Source organism: Crocodylus porosus, unplaced genomic scaffold (assembly GCF_001723895.1).
Source record: "Crocodylus porosus isolate Cpor-Errol unplaced genomic scaffold, CroPor_comp1, whole genome shotgun sequence".
Taxonomy (NCBI): Eukaryota; Metazoa; Chordata; order Crocodylia; family Crocodylidae; genus Crocodylus; species Crocodylus porosus.
This window is the reverse complement of record NW_017728886.1, coordinates 25,008,022-25,013,855: the sequence shown is the minus strand read 5'-3', so window position 1 is coordinate 25,013,855 and position 5,834 is coordinate 25,008,022. Positions and strand designations below refer to the sequence as shown.

The following is a 5,834-nucleotide window of genomic DNA, read 5'->3' as shown; positions in this document are numbered from 1 at the left end:
ATTAAAAAGATAAAAAGGACTGATGGAAGGTAAGGGGGCAGACAGAATAATCAAATAAATAGTATTCATATCTACAATTTATATGTATATATTATTTTACCATACATACAGTTATTGCATAACAAAATGTTTTCTCATCTGCCCCTCTGGTATATAACTATTGATATTTAGCCGATTAGATATCCAGATGGGTTGGGTGATCTGTTTGCTGTTTCTCAACATATTGTCTCTTGTCACCCAAAGCATACAATTTAATGAACGTTACTGGTGAATATCAAGTGGAGACTATTATGATGTTTACTGTTTGTTAAGTGTACCCATGGCCTTTAATATACCTGATTATTTAAAAATATTATTGCATTCCATGCTTCTTCTGTCATGCTTTCTTTTTGCATTTATATTTCTTTTATTCCTTTTTCTGCAACTAATTCTTTTATTTTCCTTTTGTGTATTTGATGTGTACCTCTTACTAAGACATATTTTATTTCTGTGTTTATAATTTATTAAATGTTGCCAAATAGACTTGAAGATTTCTCATCTTTCTGGTAGGGCTGGAGATTCCCTTTCTCTGCTGGTTTTCCTTTTTCTGTACTCCACTTTTGCTTTTATTTTAGAGTTTGTATTACAACAGCACCTGTTGTCATCACGAAAGCTGATCATGTTGCCAGTAGATAATGTAGTCTTCTTCCTGATCTTGACTTATTGTAATTTGAGAGCCTGGAGCTGTGGGAACAGCACCAATTAGGAGTTACCAACATGCCTCATCCTACTTTGAAAAACCACACGGGTGACTTGTGCAGTGCTCACTGCCACCCTAAGACTTTATCACACAGCTGGCAGAGGGCTCTGGTTTGTAAGTAACTGCCTCAGTTCTACATAAATAATGAATGCAACACCGTACTGTCTAGACAGCTTATGGTGTATTACCTTCAGGTTCATTTATAGTGCTTCAGTGAACAACAACCCCCCCCCGCAAAAGACAAACAGCGAGTGCTATATTGTATTGTCCAGACCGGTGGTTCTCAACCTATCCAGATATGGGGCACCCCTTGAAAATCCCAGCTTTGTTTTCACTTGTTTTTTGACTACAGAAACACCCTGGACAGGGACGGGCAGCCCACAGCCTCATGTCTCCTGGCCTGCAGGGCTCCCGACGGGTCTGGAAAGTTGGTGGTGGGGGATCAATAGCCACTGCTCCTCCACCCACAGCCACGTTTCTGGACTAGGAGGAGCCCCGGATTGAGCCGGGGCCGGGGCCCTTCACGGTCCCGCTGGGGGGAGTGCAGGGCAAGTGTCTCCTGCCCCACGCCCCGCGGGCGCGCCCCTCCCCCCAGTTGGCGCGCGGCGGCCGTTACGGACCGTTGCGAGCCCTACCCCTCCCCCCAGCAGAGCGCGGCGGCCGCGGGCGGGATGCGGCGGGGGCCAGGCTGGCATCTAGTAGTGTCTCCGGGCGGGCACGGGAGGTGGGGCGCAGCGGCTCGTGCTGCTCCCCCCCGCGAGCCAAAACCGCCCTCGGAGGGACAGCGGCATCGCTGAGCCCGCGGCTCGTCCCATCCCTGGGTCCTGTTCATCTGTCCGCTCTGGAGGCGGCGAGGCCGCTGCCCTTCCGCTGCTCAAACCGGCTTTTCTTCTGCAGCCTGCCTCGGGCGGCCCTTGTGGCGCCCTCCGCTTTTCCCCACCCGGCCCAGCGCCCTGGGGTGGGAAGGGCAAACTGAAGTGGGGCGCTCGGGAAAGCCGCATGTTTGTTTGTTGAATCTGAACAAGTGATTTACATTTCACTCTAATGACCACAGGGCTAATGACACCATACCCTTTAACTTTTGGGTTTTGTTTGCCTGGTGCCTTGTAGTTTTTTAATGCTGCACATAGTCAATGGGGGGATGTTTCAATCTGCATGTTTGTTTTTGCATTGATCCTAATTATGTAGGGCTAGCTCCCTAGCATGTTGGTTAAGCAGCTAGTTTTGCCTGAACTGGAGAAAAAGTCTCTGTTGTGTTATAGGCAATGATGATTTGACACTTCCTCCCCCCCACCTTCAAAATACTAGGTCTGCCCCTGAGTGCTGCATCTGCACCAACTCTGCAGATGCTTCCTCAGCCTGATGAAGGGTATTTATACCCGAAAGCTTGCTAAGATTTTTTTTTCCCAACTGTCTGAGTTGGTCTAAGAAAAGATATCAGATTTACCGGAAGGATCTTATCTGCATTATTAGAGTGGTATTTGCATGTGATCCGGAGGAGTTCCTGTTTGCTGGGCCCTGCTGTGTCAGGACCTGTGCAGACAGCAAGGATCAGTTCCACCTTTGTTACAAGAGAAAAGGTCATGGGCTGCCCTTCCTATTGGGACTAGAACTTGTGATGACTTCTGGAGCCCTGTTCATAAGCCCCACTTTGAGCGGGTCATAATATCTGGCTCGAAAAGCTGTTCTGTTAGGTTTCTGCATATCAGATAAAAACACTTTGATGCTTACCCCACTGTATCTTCATTACCTTTTCAGTTCTCCACCAGATATCACCAGAGAAGCCACTGAAAGACTTAAGAGACTCTCCTAATACAGGTACTGGCTGGGGCAGGGGGCATAGACAGCTTGCCCTTGCCCAGATTTATCTGTTCGGTCTGTGCTGTAGGTCAATAATTGCCAATATAAAGAATTAACTATGCAGGAAAAACCAAGGAATTGGCTGACATGAAAGAAAGGAACATGGATATTTTTGGTTTTTATGAGCCCAGATAGAAGAGGTAAACAGAATTAGTTTTGGTAGTTGAAGGTAGAATATTACTTTGGTCAGAAGGTGGAAAAGTTGAAAGAAACAGAATAGCTGAGATGATAAATATACAAACAGAGGAACTGGTGACAGAAGTGCCATGCGTTTCTGAGGGAACATGGATAAGTATGATGGCTGGAAAATAAATGCTCACAAAAATACAAGTATAGTCTACAGACTAGTTAAAGCATTGAAAAAATAGTTTGAGAATGGGGATAGTGGTGTGGGAATTATGACTGCAGTGCACATAGTATAGATAGATCAGGTTATGAAGATATAGTGTAAGGAGAAAGGAGTGTAAGGAGAAAGAAATAGAAATGAAGAGAGTGAGCAATTACTGGGCCTTTGTAATTTGAAACAGGTTTAGAATTGGCAATATCTGGTTTCAAACTAGAAAGACCCCTTTAGTAACATGGTATAGCTGGGATGGAAGAAATAGGTCCAGGATTGATTACATAATTACAGATAAGGATTGGATAAAACTCCTGAAAAATGTGAAGGTTAATATTATCATCACTATTGGTCCCCTGGATTGAGAGATGATGCAGCCAAGGCACCCAAGGCTAAGCAATCTAACAGTCTCAGGTTGAAAAGATAATTAAAATATCTAGCAGTGTGAGGCGAGCACAGTGTGCCACAAAAATGTTGGACTGTATTCTCTGCAGTGGCACCAACTATCTTGTAGCAGGTGTGTGGTTTGTAGCTTTTGTTGCTGCTTTTCTTAAACCTTATGCTTTTCTTGCCAATCAACATTGGGTTGCTAGTCCTCTTTGACCTTTTTGAAGGTAGAACATATTCTGCAAAACCCATTTTTTGGCCAGCCTCACTTATGCTGACTGCATTCCAGGTCTGTGTACTGTAGCTGCTAGGGCTTGCATTTGTTACTTGTGTGGATTATGTGATCAGTTGTTCATTATCAGTGTTTCATTGTAGTGACTGACTTGTCACAATACCTTAGCACTGGATACTCAGTCAAAGGATCTGAGCTTTGGAGTGGGAGAGGGAGGGAGGAGGAGGTGTGCAGGGCACAAGAAAATTGGTGGACTTTTTTCCAGCTGCCAGAAGTGTCACTGATGCGATGTCTCGGTTTGAGCTCATAAAAGAATAAGCACCACAGTCTTGTAAAACTTACCCTTCTTCAGATATCTTTATTTCTTGTTGCCTTCACACCCACTTGCTCAATTTCTCAATTGTTGCATTTACTTTCAGGTTGTGGGAAACAACTTTCTTATCAGTATTACCTTGATTTGGCACGACACTGTCCACATAGTGGGATTCATGAGTCATAGGTAGTTGCTCTCCACCAAAGTACACAAAACTCTTGTTGGTGCAACCAGATACATGACCTCTGTTTTGGTTAAGCCAGTTGTGAGCCTAAAGCTGTTTGCAGATGCCATAAAGTGCCATAAAGTTTGCAGGTGCCATCAATACCTACAAATTTGGTTTTGAGTGCATTTTTAATTCACAGTCATCTGTGTGGAGCACTTCATGGTGCAGTTGAATAGTGACTTTCAGTCTTGCTTACAGAATAGAACAGTGTTCTGAAGGTGAGGCATCTTAACAACTGAAATGCTGCCAACTGCCTCCCCCATAAGTGCAGTACAGAAAAATCAGTCCAAGCACACAGTCTTGTTTCAACCCAGATAGGTCAGTGCCAGTCCTTACTCTGCTTTAGATTGCTTCCTGGAGCTGATGCAGGTAAGAATTTGTCTTAACATCCCAGCAGGCATGGGTGACTGGTGTCTCCTGAGACTGGGAAGACACAGTTGGTGGGAGTTGGCATCAGGGTGGCAAGTGGTGACTGCCTGCAGAAGCCAGCGCTGGGGGGGTGGCAAGCAGCAATTGCCTGCAGAAGCTGGCGGGGGGGAGCAAGCGGCAACTGCCCGCAAAAGCCGGCAGTGGCCAATCAGAGGGGACATATGCCCCCCACCCCCATGCCCCCCCTACTAGTTGCCTATGCTAGCAGGCATAGGGGTTGCCTATGCTAGCAGGTGAGGTTGCCTGACTTCATCAAAGGCTTTCTTATTGATGATGAAGGCCATGTAGAGCTGACAGCTCTATTATGCCATCTCTCTTGAATCTGTCATGCAACAAAAATATATATTTGCTGTCCCTTGCTCTAAAGCAGGACTGTTAAACATACTGCCTGTAGGCTGTATCTGGCTCATAGCACCACTCTTATCTTGCCCCCCCTGGACGCCAGCATGGCTCATGGAAATAGTCTGATGTAGAATGACGATTGGCAGTAGGAAGGTGACTGAGGGTTGATACAGCAAGCAGAAACCATCTTGGTAGGTGCATAGATAGCATGCAGGTTGTCTCCAGGGATGCTTCTTTTTAAGTGAAGAAAACAGGTTCCTTGCTTAATGCCTCACCCCAGTTTTGGGGCTGAATTTTGTGGGGAGGAAAAGGTTTGTGCTGTGTGAGAAAATATAGTAATACAAACAGCATGCCAGAGCCCGAGAAAGCAGAAGTCGGTTTTGGCATAACTCTGCACAGACTTGTTGACGTTTCAACCAATTCATATTCATCCTTCATGGAAACTTAACTCTTACAGTGCTGCATTTCAGTTGAATTATCCAATTTAGTTTTGAAGTAATCATTTAGATAATTTATCCACCACTTCTGTGACTTGAGCAACCCAGACATCCTTAAGGTCTTTCTTTGGCACAGTAAAATGGTCGGTTAGGTACCACTGTTGGAATTTTGGGTGCATCCAGTGGTGTAACTAGAGTGTGGCAACAGGGGTAACTGCCCTGGGTGCCTGTGGGAATGGGGGTACAGAAAAACTGAATTCTAGTGCAGCTGTGCAATCACAGTGGCACCAGCAACCAGAAGTTGCTGCTGTTCCTACATTGGGCGTCCATCTGCATTCTTACACTGCTGGATAGTTTCATATTTGGTAGGGTCGGAAGGGACCTGAGCAGATCATCAAGTTTGACCCCCTGCCACAGCAGGAAAGAGTACTGGGGTCAAACGACTCCGGCAAGGTGTTCATCCAGCCTCCTTTTAAAGACCCCCAGGGTAGGAGCCAGCACCACTTCTCTTGGAAGTTGGTTCCAGATCCTA

General features: G+C 45.7%; 1 protein-coding gene across 1 annotated transcript in view; it reads left to right on the top strand.

The window, feature by feature from the left end:
• Positions 1-2,140: 2,140 nt before the first annotated feature.
• The window catches only part of CCDC7 (coiled-coil domain containing 7), a 75,000-nt gene continuing 71,306 nt past the window's right edge, over positions 2,141-5,834 (top strand). The window contains exon 1 of the mRNA XM_019529147.1: positions 2,141-2,557. The gene's annotated coding sequence lies outside the window, so the exon portion shown is untranslated. The remainder of the gene's footprint in view (positions 2,558-5,834) is intronic.